The following is a 13,392-nucleotide window of genomic DNA, read 5'->3' on the forward strand; positions in this document are numbered from 1 at the left end:
GACGGACCCACAGATCCTCGCCTCCTTAACGTATTGGAAAGTAAAGTCTGGCAGCTCAGCGTGTGTGCCAAGGAGGATGAGAGAGAGAGGGAGTGAAGCGGGAGATGGTATGGGCGTGATGTGATGACTGTGAAGGTTGGTGGTGCTGCGGCTGCACGCGTAACGGTGTGTGAGTCGCCTTCCCTCCTTTCCTCCCCTCGTTCCTCGCTCCTCTCTCTGCCACATAACAGAGCCCAAGGTCACTTATTCCATAAGTCTTGTGGCGCCCCGCTGCTCTGTCACCCTTCCACACCTTTTCTTTGGAGTACTAACGAGTGGAATAGATGTGTCGTGTGGCCTGCCTCGGAGCCCCTCGGAGCAGCAGCACCGCCGTCAGGCTGGGCTGGGCCTGGCAGTGTGTGTGGCAGGTACTGGGGAAGACGCCTCCTTGTGTTTATTTCCGCCGCGATGTGTGTTTGGGGCGAGGCTTACCCAGCCCGCCCAACCCAAACCTCTGGTGAAGGGAGAGGTACACACACACACACACACACACACACACACACACACACACACACACACACACACACACACACACGATTTCCTGTCCAGTTGTCATTATGTTCATCCATAAAACTGAACTGGATCCAAGTTGGGACTCTGAAAGAATAATTTATTTCTTGGCAGAGGAATCAGAGTGAGGGCGGCGGATGGGTGTGCCGCCACGTTCGGTTTAGGCTGAGGCATCACTTACGGCAATAATGGCGTGTTGATTAGATGATATCGACGTGGCTGTGCGGAGCGGTAACGATGTGAGGGACTGGAGGAGGGTGTGCACCACGAATCTTCACACTATCGTTAGGCGCACTGCTGGCCCGGGGAGGGGGGGGGGGTGCCTTGCGTGGCTCTGTTGTTGTTCAGCGAGGCGACGACTTAACGACTAGTGTTTGCAGGATTCAAAGGGACTTGTGCCGCCACTGCTGTCATAGGTGGCGGCGGGGCCTCGGCTTGGTGGACGGGGCAGAGGGAGGGAGTGCTGAGGGGCGGCCGTAATGGTCCAGAAATAGCGTGGCGGACGGCAAAATAGCCGAGCTGTTACTCACCAGGAAGGGCCAGGGCGCCCCTCCTGGCACGGGTTGGCCCGCCGCGCCCCGGGAAGTCCTCGCTGCCGCCCCCGCACCTCCTCACCCCCCCGGCCGCTGCACCACCCTCGGCGAGTCCTCTCGCCCCCCACCGCTGCCCTGTGGGTCGTTTACTTGGTGTTTACGTCTTTCCTCGACCATTCCATCCCACTTTACTTCTTCCCAACTCCTTGATCACGTCTGCTTCCCCTCCACGCCTCCCAGCTCCCCTCCCTCGTGACTGTGACCTTCCCACTCTCCCCCCCCCCCCCCCCTCCCTGCACTGAAACATCCTTCCATGCTGAAGGTCCTTTGGGAGCGTAAGAAACACTAAAATGAAGCCTGAGTCATACATGCTGATCACGTTTGTTCCCTGGCGGGTTCACTACTGAGAAACATGGCGTCATCCATGACGTCACAACAGGTGCCAAAGAGTAATTGATTACCCCTATTCTTATTTTAGTTTGTTTTTATTATTTATTTTCATACATTATTGAAACAAAATACGAAGGCTTTTTTTCGCCCCTCACGCCATGGTGCCGGCGGTTCATCACTCAGAAGGTTGAGCTTAATTAGGCTGATGGTATCCGGCTGACCGCCGCGTGGGCCTGTGTTGCCAGCTGGCGACTTTCGAGCAAATTTTCATCAACCTTTACCGCGGCAGACTTTGCGAAGGACAAGGCAGGCACGTGCAGACACCTCAGGCATGACGAAGGTGGGAGTAGTGGAGTGGCCTCGCCGCGGCAGGTGTGGAGGAGGCCTCGGTGGAGGGCAGCGAGTGAGGAGAGTGGTGGTATCGCGGCCTACCTGGGAAAGATAAGGTGGAGCAGCGTACGGCGGCTCAGTGACGCTTTGTGTGTGCCGTGACCGGGGATCGTCCCTTGCTCTGCTCCCCACCTTGCTCCCCACCCTTCAACGCCCACGCACGCCCCGCACGCCCACGCCCTCCTGCACCCCGCGCCCGCACACCTGGCACACCTGACGACCCCTCTCGGTAAGTGTGCACCTGGGGAGAGCTGCATGGGTAGTGGCGGTGCGTTCAGACCCACGCAGCTATGGGTGATAAAAGTGGCACTACCCTTGGCACTGCTGATAACACCGGGCTCTCATGTCACCGCCTCGCCCCCGCAGCGCCTCCTCACGCCCCTCCTCACGCTCCACCCTACTGACCCTAATTCACCTTTCCTTCTCCTCCCTGAAGACTTAACACCAAAAAGGCACCACTGATACACGACACACGCCCCCTGTGGTCCCTTGCGTCACCCCGCCGTCATGTCATCTAGCACACACCCTTGTCCCTCCCGCCGCCGCCGCCCCCATTACCAGCCCACCCGCAGGAGTAGTAGCAGAGCATGTGCAGGATGGTCTGTTGCGCCATTTCCTGAAGTGTGTGAGCCGAGCCTTATATAGCCAACCAGCCATGCATGCGTGTTTGGGGCGGGGGTGGGGGGGAGTGGTTAGGGACATGAGGAAAGGGTCCAGCCGCCCCGCTGCGACACCTTGACCCGGGGAGGAGGGAGGACACACACACACACACACACACACACACACACACACACACGCAAAACACAAGCTTGAATTTCAATCGTGTGCACAACTGACACACACACACACACACACACACACACACACACACACACACACACACACACACACACACACACACACACACAGCGCCTTGGTTCTCGGTGCGCGATGGAAGCCGTCTCTCTCATCCCATGGATTCCTTTTGATATGTTAATGTATCGAGATGGAAAAGGAGGGAGGGGATGTGACAGCTCGAGACACACGGAATAATTTTTATGATCCATACTCAACGCGAGCGGTACGCGTATCCTTAACAGGAGGCTGTAATTGGAGACTGCGCTTGCTCATGACGTACTGGGTTGGCTGTGTAGTCAAGGCAAAAATCTTCCTTGTTCAGCTGCTCGCCTGATTTTTAAACGTCGCATTAGTCTTTACTAACAACAATGTGGCTAATTTGTCTTTTTGTCCCGTTTTTTTCAAGGCGTGGTCCCATGATTTTGTTGATTGTTTACATGTCACGACTGAGTTTGTAATATGTTGACAAATCTGTCAAAATCCAACACTTTCAACTGCCTCCGTCCTAAAAAGAGAACTAAAAAGCCGAATTAGCCACTGAACTCTTAATAGATACTGATACGACGTTTGAAAAATCTGGTGGTTTTATTTCAAGTTCTCGGCTCATCCCTCTGACCATTTATAGGACCGTTGCAACGAGCGGAGTGTGTTCGTGTGCGCGCGCGCGCGCGCGCGTGTGTGTGTGTGTGTGTGTGTGTGTGTGTGTGTCGGCCAGCCTGATGCATCTTTCGGAATGATTTAACGTTCGTGTAGCATGTCAGTGTATGAAGGGAGTGTTGTCGAGTGTAATCCTTCCTGGTCAAGACTGGTGCTGGTGCTTGGCTGTCGGCGGGGCGGCGATCCATCTGGCCTGACGTCTTCCTGTGCCGCTACTCACGCACACCAGTGAACCCAGTGCCAGTGGACGCAGGCAGGATTATCCCCCCGGAGGGTATAACGTGTGACTATTTTCTCTTTTTTTCTCTTCACCACACTTGCAAAGTTGCAATCCTAGTGTGTGGCTCTCATGCTAAGTGTTGTGAGAGCGGTCGGGGGAGGGGCATGAGAAGACCCCTGACCCCGGCCTTGCTTCAGCAGCAGCCTGGTCCTGTGTGGAGGCTGATGCTGCGTCTCAATCGCTTGGTCTGAGTAATGATTCTCGCCTGTACAAACTCTTGAACGCAGTGGCTTGTGTCGCCATGCCAGCACCAGGCCGGGCCGGGGGAGGGGAGTCCGCTGCCTTGTGCATCTTCACCTCATTTCGTGACGTTACAAGCACAAGTGTTTTATTTATATTTAGACTTCATGTTCTTTAGTTTTGCTTTTTCATTAAACCTTCATTATAAAGCCACATTATTCATAGGGACGGCAGGCTGTGTTGTAGGCCCCGACGTGATCGTCCAGCAAACCGTCCCAAAGTGTGGCGCGGCGGCCGGTGCTTGGGCCTCGACCACCCACACAGTGACAGTTTGTTTTACTGAGGCCACCAGTTCACAGGCGAGAGTCAGACCACCAGTAAGCACATGTCCCCTGCTTAGCCACTGAAGGTCTCTCGTACCATTGAATTTAGCGTGTACATAAGTGTCATAAGAGGTGCACCGAGAGACTCGACACGGCTGCTCAAATATTTCTGCTAATCACTTTGTTGCATAGCCAAATCGAGTTGAGCCTGGCAATGTGTAGCCAGGCCCTTGGATCTCACCTTTTATCCCTCGCAGAGCGTGGCACCAGCCCGCCGTGCTCTGCCCATCCCTGCTAATCTGCAGGTCAATCTCTCCCCCTCCCGCCACACTCCTTGTGACGGCAGCTCCTAAGGTTCGTAGGGCAAATATGGAAGAAGATCCGTCTTATTGAGTGGCCGCCCGTCACCTGGCCCGAGACAGCCAGGGATAGGTTGCCCAGCCCGAGGCCCCAACACGGGGCATCCCACCAGGACCACGGACAGGTTTTCCCGGTCTTCTTTACCGAGGAGTTAGGCTGAGTACGATTTAGCTGGATGACCTGGTGAGATTTTGCAACTGTAAAGTAATGCTTCACTCGCTAATTGCAGTGACACTCACCAACAGAGACAGACTCTCCTCTGCATCATCCGCCCCATAGACGACGATAGGTTGTATGTTGAATGCCAAAGACTAGAGTAGGTAGGGATCGGGCTGGGAGTGAATAGTGCGCAAGACCACTGTGGTCCGATACGATGGAGAGTGTTAGGTTTGGTGGGTTGGTGCTGAGGGAGTGAGTTGGGAAGAGGACACAGAGGGCGAGGCTGTGCTGGGCCGCGGCCAACACGACCCTCACAGCCCGCACCCATTCATTACCTGCCGTGAGTCCCTGTACCTGCTCGGCGCGTAACACTCAGCCTTGCGAAGACCCGCGGCCTTCGAACACACCTGGTACCTAAATATCAGTCTGCTATAAAATGACCCTGCTGGCCTCTGTCCTATTTGCCGACTTTGACCCTCATAGCTGTGGCTACTCTGTCCTGGGTGCCCTGAGTCGTCTGTTTTCGACACTACAGGCATGAAGCGTGTCGCTGGCTCTGTTTAGTTATCGCCTCAAAATTACTCCTATCACCGGAAGGCTCGATAGTGTGCCCGCCGCCCCATAGTAGTTATCTCTGGCTTCCGTTTTTACCTCCACGACTTCTGGAAGGCGTTTTACTGGTTTTGTGTAGTGTTAGTGAAAGAACACACACTTGTATGGTGGCAAGGCAGGGAGACGGATGGTAAGAAACGAGGCCATAGAAGATCGCGGCAAAAAATAAATGTGTGTAGGAAATGTTGGCGGGTGAATGGTGTGTGGGACGAGTGGATGTGAGGGGAAGCAGTAGGTGAGATGTGAGGGGAGGCAGGTAGCGGGACGAGATGAAGGCGGCTGGGAGGTGAAGGCCGGGCTGGGAAGCTGCCAAGACCTTGGCGCCAGAGGGTCGGGTCTCACAGGTTCACGGGAAGTCGGGACAGCTTTAGTTGCAGCATTATGCTGTGGCGCCGCCCCGCCCCGCCTCCAGGTGGCTCGGGGGCTGCCCGGGGCGGGTCGGGGCGGGACACGGGTCATATATTAGCTCTCGGCTATATGGTACGGAAGACTTTCATATACTTTATATATATATATATATATATATATATATATATATATATATATATATATATATATATATATATATATATATGTGTGTGTGTGTGTGTGTTTACACACACACACACACACACACACACACACACACACACACACACACACACACCAGGAGAGAGAGAGAGAGAGAGAGAGAGAGAGAGAGAGCAGCCTTTTGTCATTTCGGTGTTCTCCCGAACATTCAGTGTTAGGTCATTGTATATTTATGGCTCGTTGTACAGGAAACATGTTCTCACACACGGCATCCTGAGGACTGCTCCGCGCGGTGACCTAATATCCTCACTACTTGGAACGTGAGGCCGTCAGCACGTTGCACCAACTTTCCAGAACTTTTCCTTGTTTGCCTTGTGACTCACCACCGAAGCTGCAACATCTCGCGCCTTCACGCAACATTGTTCGTGGTGCAGACTCTGCTATCAGCAACTTAAGGGATCGCCCATACCAGATATCTCTGATGTATCATCTATAGCTACCTTCCCCCTAAAGTAGAGAAAAAAGCTATTGCAGGCATTTATGGACTCTGCAATTCATCGCCGAAAGTAACTGTCCTGGCGGTAGTCTTATCGCGGCGAGTGAGGGAGAGGGCGCGGGGTGGGGTGTGGGGGAGTTGGCACTTGCAGTGTGTAGCTCGGTACCCATCACTTGGCCTGAGGCACCACTGCACCACACATCAGTAAACAAGTTGACGCTGCCACAGCGGCCCCGCGACGGCAGGCAATATTCACCTAGGCCAGGGCGTTGATGGCCCGAGCTTCACCTCGGACTTTTGCAGTGCCCTCCACCGACGGCCTGCGTGAAGCCGCTTCATAACACCAACAGAGAGCTTCTTGCACTAAAAAAATTCCTTAATTATAAATAACTGAAATTTAGTGTCATTCTGCTTTTATTTGCTGCCTGTAATTTTTACGTTAATATTTTAACGTAATTCTAAACAGCACCACGCTTTGCATGAGCTAGTGTTTATACAGATGGTCCTAACGTGGAGTAAGACCATCATACAGCTGGGCTCATAATCATTGGTTCTGCAGGCAAGCTGTTTTGTGAATAGAAAGTTGGGTCAGGCGTCCTTGAGGCTGCCCGGGGCCAAATGTCGTCCCAGTGAGTGGCAAAGAGTCCGGGTCAGCCGCCCGGAGTAGCCCCGGGGTGTGCATGTGGGACCCACTATGGGGACTCAGCAGAGCAACGAACAGGCACACCCAGAAGGAGACGGCATGGCTGGGGTGGCCGGCCTGGCAGGGTGTTTCCTCGGGTTGGGTCACGTGATCCCGTCTGTAGAGTGTTGAGGGCATCACTTTCACTCTTCGTGTCGCGGCAGCAACTCGCCTCGCCGCACCCAGCCACAAGCACAGCTGTTCACAAACTGAGCTCCTTTGTAGCCCAAGTGCAGCATCTAGTGCCCCAAACAGCTGGTATCTGTCAGCCTGCCGCGGAGTCGTGTCTAAGCAAGTATCAGTTAATCCGGGACACGAAGTCTTGGGAACTGCCAGCTTCTTCTTGCCTGTCTGGGAGTGAGTGGAGCTGGTCGGTGTGGTGGGTGATGTGCGGCCCAGGCAGTAGTCACCCGGGACCAAAGGGTCACTGGCAGGTGTGTCTTCCCCGAGAAAGCTTGCTCCCACCACCTCACGGCTGCCCGGGCGGAGGAGGTGTATTGGGCAGCCCCGGCTCAGAACTATTATAGTGAAAGGACAATATGTATGGCGTTATTTAACACGAAATATCCCCCTCAGTAGTAATATTTGTTTTGGTTCAGTCGTGTACTGGTTAGTGTAACAAAGATAAGACACAGCCGAGTAGCAGGGAAAAGGGGGGTTGGAAGAGGCTGAGGGAGAGTGGCACCCCCCGGCCCACTGGTGTCCGTGTGTCGGGAGTCGGGACCCATCACTGTTGCGACACACACACACACACACACACACACACACACACACACACACACACACACACACACACACACACACAAACGTATGCACAAAATACGCAAATAGCCTCAACAACCAGAGAAAGAGCGAAGCGAGAGAAAGCAGTGGCTGGCGCCCTGACAGTCCGGAGCCATGATATTGGATTCATATGCTAATGTTGGACTTGATCAAATATTATGGCTGGGAAGGGCGTGGCGGCGGCGTGACAGTGGTTTCTGATCACTCCACCAACGTTTCCAATTTGTTAGAGTGAACATGTGGTGGACATTTTCATGCTCATCCTCCTCCCCATCATGTTTTTTTTTCTATTCATCATCCTCACCCCTGATTCTCTTCCACCGGTCCCCTCCCATGCTCCACTCTCCCCTCCCCCTAACGCTCGTGTATACCACATCTTCACACACACACACACACACACACACACACACACACACACACACACACACACACACACACACGTGGCGGGGGTGGTGGGCGGGGCTGCACGTGAAGATGGGCAGTGAGCGACCTTGTCCCGCCCCCGCGCCCTCCCGTCAACTCAAGGACGCCCACCTCCACCCGTTTTAAAGACTTCATTCCGGTAATCCAGCCGAGGACACTGCCCCCTGGCGCCCCTAGCCTCCCACGATTAGGGCCGGGGTGGGGGCAGGCCGGGAATAGGGCTGGTGGCAAGGAAGGGGTCAGCGGGGAGAGGGACGAATGGGGACTGACAGGAGTGTTGCAGGAGTTGAATCAGGAACTGGAGAGGGGAATTAGGAATGCGATTGAGTTTAATGTTGTTGTTTTTTTCCACAAAGAGGAATCAGACCAAAAGCTAAACAAGAACAAGAAAATACGGGCCCCTGACACGTTGCTGCTACTGAGAAAATATAATACAGGCAGAGGTTTCTCGATATTCTCTGATTAGGGCTGATTGAGGCTGAGGCAGGGGCTGAGTGTGGAACAAAGCGCTGAATGACTGGGGCTGAAGGACGGCCTTGGGCGGCGGTGTTACTGAGGGACTTGGATCCATACTCTCAAACATTTCGGGGCCGACACACCCACTTTTGATAAGGCTTCCGTAGAGGTTGTGGGTATTTCCATGGGTAGTTTTATGAACCTAAAGATAGTTTGACAAGACTTCTGCGCTGTGAATGTGAAAATACTCATGAGAACCCGTTTTATCTTTGTTGTGAGAGCCAAAAGCACCTGATAATATGGGACCTGAAGGGGGGGGAGGGGATTAGCCTACATTGATTATTATATGTATGTGTAAATGAGATGAGAGGAGTATCAGTGAATGACTCTTCAATGCGCCATCTTGGAACTCATATATTGTGACAGTCATCCCCGAGTCACGAATGTATATTAACTAAGGAGAAACATTGCAACAGTGACGTCTGAAAGCTTAACGTTCTGTGTGTGAAGCGAGTTACGTCATTCAGATGTTTACTACACAGACGAATAAGGTCAGTGATGCAGCTATTGCCTCACATCCCCCTCGTCTGGTTGGTCAGTCTGTCTGTCAGCCTTTCATTCAGTCAGCTATACAGTCAGTCGGTCTTTCGTTGTATCAGTCTTGCAGTCAGTCAGTCATCAAGTCAGTAAGGCAGTCAGTCATTGGTTCATTCATTCAGTTAGTCAGACAGTTTGGCAGTCAATCAGCTGTTCATTCAGTCAGTTGGTCATTCATCTCGTCAGTCAGTCACTCATTCATAGTCGGTTAGGCAATCATTCAGTGGCTCATCCATTCATTCAGGCAGTCACAGTTAACGAGATTAGTGTGTGTGTGTGTGTGTGTGTGTGTGTGTGTGTGTGTGTGTGTGTGTGTGTGTGTAATTGGAGCTTCATGTTATCAGGACACACACACACACACACACACACACGTATACACACACATACTTTATTACACACACACACACACACACACACACACACACACACACGACTGAATATAATTAGTGTAATGTAAACCCGCATTTGCCTGCATGTAGAGTACCTCCTCCCCTTAGTTCCTCCCCCTCCTATCTCCCCCTCTTTCCTTTCCCCACTTGCCCCCATGTCCTCCTCACTCCTGCTCCTTGTCCTCCTTCCCAACCATTTAGGACTTTGTTAACATTTTTTCCAAACTGGTTTCCAACTGTTTAGAAACAAAAATAATTCTTTGGGAACATTTTTTTTCCGAAAAGTTGGGAATCATTTAAGAAACATATGGGAAACAATTTTAACGCTTATATGTTTTCCATGTGTGTGTGTGTGTGTGTGTGTGTGTGTGTGTGTGTGTGTGTGTGTGTGTGTGTGTGTGTGTGTGTGTGTGTGTTTGTGTGTGTGTGTGTGTGTGTGTGTGTGTGTGTGTGTGTGTGTGTGTGTGTGTGTGTGTTTGTGTTTTTAACGATTAATATAGATAGATATTAAGGATCTATTTTTTTCCTATTTTGTTTCTTGACCTAAATTATCAACCGGTGTATCATCAAAAAGCATTTAAAACACGCCTTGCTTCCCAGGTTTCGTCTTTTATTCAGATGACGTTAAAGTTTAATGGCTCTGTTTATTTGGGGCTACTAATGTAATGTCTTCTGTAACCTTCGTCTCGTAACATGTCTCATTTTTAGTTTATTTCTCTCCTCCTCCTTCTGAGTCGGTTTTGTCTACTCTCATCTTTCCCTTCTTCCCACTTCTCCCCATCTTTACTCCCTCTTCCTCCCTTTCTTTCTCCTCCTCCTCATCATGTATTCCCACATACCCTCTTTTTAATTCTCTATATCTCCTCTCCCTTTTCCTCTTCCTCCTCCTCTTTTTCGTCTTTTTATCCTTTCATCCACCAAGTGACTTTTTCTATGCCTCATTTCATACCCAGTAATTATAACTTTTTTTGTTTTCTTCTCCTTTCTCAGGTGAGTGTTGATTCTGAGCGTGTTCCATCCGGGAGCTGGACGCTGTGTTGGGTAAGATTCTGATGACCACTTCAACTCGGGGAGATAAGCCTCTGGAGTTCATGCAGATCAATTTTTTTGTGGGTCTTACGTATGATTGATAGCGTTAATTTCTCCAAGAAGGACTTTGCTCTCAAGTAGGATGGGACAAAAATCTACTAGCCGCCTAGGGATCGCTTATACAGACATCAGTTCCCTCATTTTTCCATCTCGTTGTGTCAGTCACCTCTAACCTGAGAGAAGAAAAAAGGACCATGCTCAGAGACCCTGCTCTCTAATCAAGGCTCTCAGCGTGGCAGACGTTTACAGGCGATTACTGTCGAGATCTTAGTGTTAAGTCAGAAACACCACCTCTACGAATCGCCGAAAGAAGGGGCTTAGTTTTCAATTGCTTAAAGGTAGGAAAAGTATCTGGACTCAGTATTTTTCAAGATTGGAGGAGTGAGTATCTGGATCTTCAATTACTTAAATATCGGAAAAGTGTTCAGATATTCAATTTAAAGATGAGAAAAGTAGCTGAATTCTTATCAATTTAAGTTTGGAAAAGTGTCTGGATTTTCATTATTTTCAGATTGGAAAAGTAAATAGATAAACAAATGTCTTAGGAAAAGTGTGATTCCTTTAGAGTTGATAAAAGTATGCAATTGGTTATCACATTACAGTACCGATGCCACACGCCAGGAGCATGAAAATACTTATCACGTGCCAGTAAGATGATACAGAAACTGCTGTACCATGACAAGCACCAGCGATTGGCTTTTCAAAGAGAGGATGGAAAGGAACAACGAAGCGTTCACAGCGAAGACACGGGAGTCCGATGAGAGGCAATGATGAACTTATCGTAGAGGAAATATCTAAACAATAGAAAAAACAACATTCGGGTGTGTGTATTACATCTGTAAACACAAAGCCATGCACCAACTCGTATGTGACGCCACCAAACACACACACACACACACACACACACACACACACACACACACACACACACACACACACACACACACATACACACACACACACATACACACACACCTGTACATACGTACAGGGGAAACAAATAGACAGGCTAACAATGGCTCACTGATAGATCGTTTCCCTCAAGTGTTTATCACAAAGCGTTCACCTTGTGTTTGTGGCCGCAAGACACTGAGCCGCGGGTCGTGTGCTGCCCCGGGACGCTCAGCACATAACTGGTCATCACTCATCTCCAGGGCTGAGGGAGTGGCGGGGGGGGGCGTCTTGGCGGCGCCAGGTCGAGCTGGGGCGTATTGGCGACACCTGGCTATCCCGTGGACGGCAGCCCCTCAGGCGTGCGTCATCCAGGCTGGCCGTGCCTCCGTGTTTCCAGCACACCTGCGCACCTTTGCTCCGCCCGAGGCATACCCAAGACACGTAGCTTTGCATTCTCGGCTTTGTTCTACACGCCGCCTGTGTTTCCGTGTAGGCTGAGGGGGTGTGATTCACCATGGTCTTGTCACGCGCTAGACACCATCCCCAGCCAGTACCCTCGCTAAATAGGCTTGGAGATCAGGTGACGGGACTGCGGGTGCGGCTGGACCCTCACATCACACAAAAACAGTCTGGAAGTCGTGACACAAAACGAAATTAACTCCAAATACCCATTCAGATCTCCCCTCACTCTTCGTCTTTCTAGTGAATGTAAGTTGAGATGTTTCAGCCTATCTTGATATGGGAGGTTCCTCAGACCCTGAATAATCTTGGTCATCCTCCTCTGAACTGATTCTAGCAAGTTGATGTCCATTCTGTAGTGTGGGCACCAAAACTGGACAGCATAATCTAAGTGTGGCCTAACTAACGCTAAATAGAGTCTGAGGATGACCTCTGCACTTATACATTGCTTCCTTAGTTTTAGGTCAGAGTTCACTAACATTCCCAAATCCCTTTCACACACTGCTCTGCCTATCGCTGTGGTACTTGACCATTGCTCCATGTATGGCCCCTGGATGGCTTTATGATTGGGATCGCTGGCTAATTGCATCGCGGGACCTCTGGCCATTCGCACCATGGAGAAGCCAGAGTCTGGTGGCATCATGGAACTTCTTTATAAACTAGGTTAGCTTCTTTACGCGCAGATAAATGGTCTCCAAAATGTCGTCTCACATTCTATTAGACTGTTAAGGAAAAAAAAAGGCCCAAAGTGTTTTTTGGTAGAGAAAAGTGTGCGTCGGAGTGTCCTTTGTAAGGCAAGGTGAGGATGGCACTGGCGGGGGCGGGGTGGGGGGGATGGCTGGAGGATGCTGGGCCCGGGAGCGTCATCCCGGGGATGGTAGAGATGCTGCCTGGCTGGCTGGATCCATACCGGGTGTCGGTGGCTGGAGCGGCCGCCACAGTGGCGCCAGACCGCTGCCAGCGCGGCGACAGGCCCAGCCCAGCCTCCCGGCTCGTAGATAGGGATGATTACTCCCCTACTCCCCTACGCTCCTCTCTTTCTTGCCTTCCGTCTTCCGCCTCACCCTCGCGGCACTACCATCTTTGCCTCACCTCCACCCCTACCATCCTTCCATCCCCCTCTACTTGTGACGGGACCACAAAGAACACGATGTAGAGCCCACGTCGCCCCTGTAGCATCTCATGTGTTGACGTAGTGACGTAGTGAGTGCCAACAGACCGGCACTTCAGGCGCGTCAGCTTATCCTCGCAAAGCTTGACTCCACATCAAAAACTTCCTTGTTCCTGTTGAGGGCTGAGCATCCATCCCCACCAGACCCGGCCAGCACCCTGCAGGGGGTGTTG

General features: G+C 51.5%; 1 protein-coding gene across 7 annotated transcripts in view; it reads left to right on the top strand.

The window, feature by feature from the left end:
- Positions 1–13,392, top strand: part of LOC127005791 (talin-2-like) — a 170,707-nt gene that overhangs the window by 53,727 nt on the left and 103,588 nt on the right. Inside the window, exon 1 of one of the 7 annotated variants that reach the window (XM_050874899.1) lies at positions 1,783–2,091. The exons of the other annotated variants lie outside the window; for them this stretch is intronic. The gene's annotated coding sequence lies outside the window, so the exon portion shown is untranslated. Of the gene's footprint in view, positions 1–1,782; positions 2,092–13,392 lie in introns of those variants that run through there. 7 annotated transcript variants of the gene reach the window in all.

This window comes from Eriocheir sinensis, chromosome 31 (assembly GCF_024679095.1).
Source record: "Eriocheir sinensis breed Jianghai 21 chromosome 31, ASM2467909v1, whole genome shotgun sequence".
Classification (NCBI taxonomy): Eukaryota; Metazoa; Arthropoda; class Malacostraca; order Decapoda; family Varunidae; genus Eriocheir; species Eriocheir sinensis.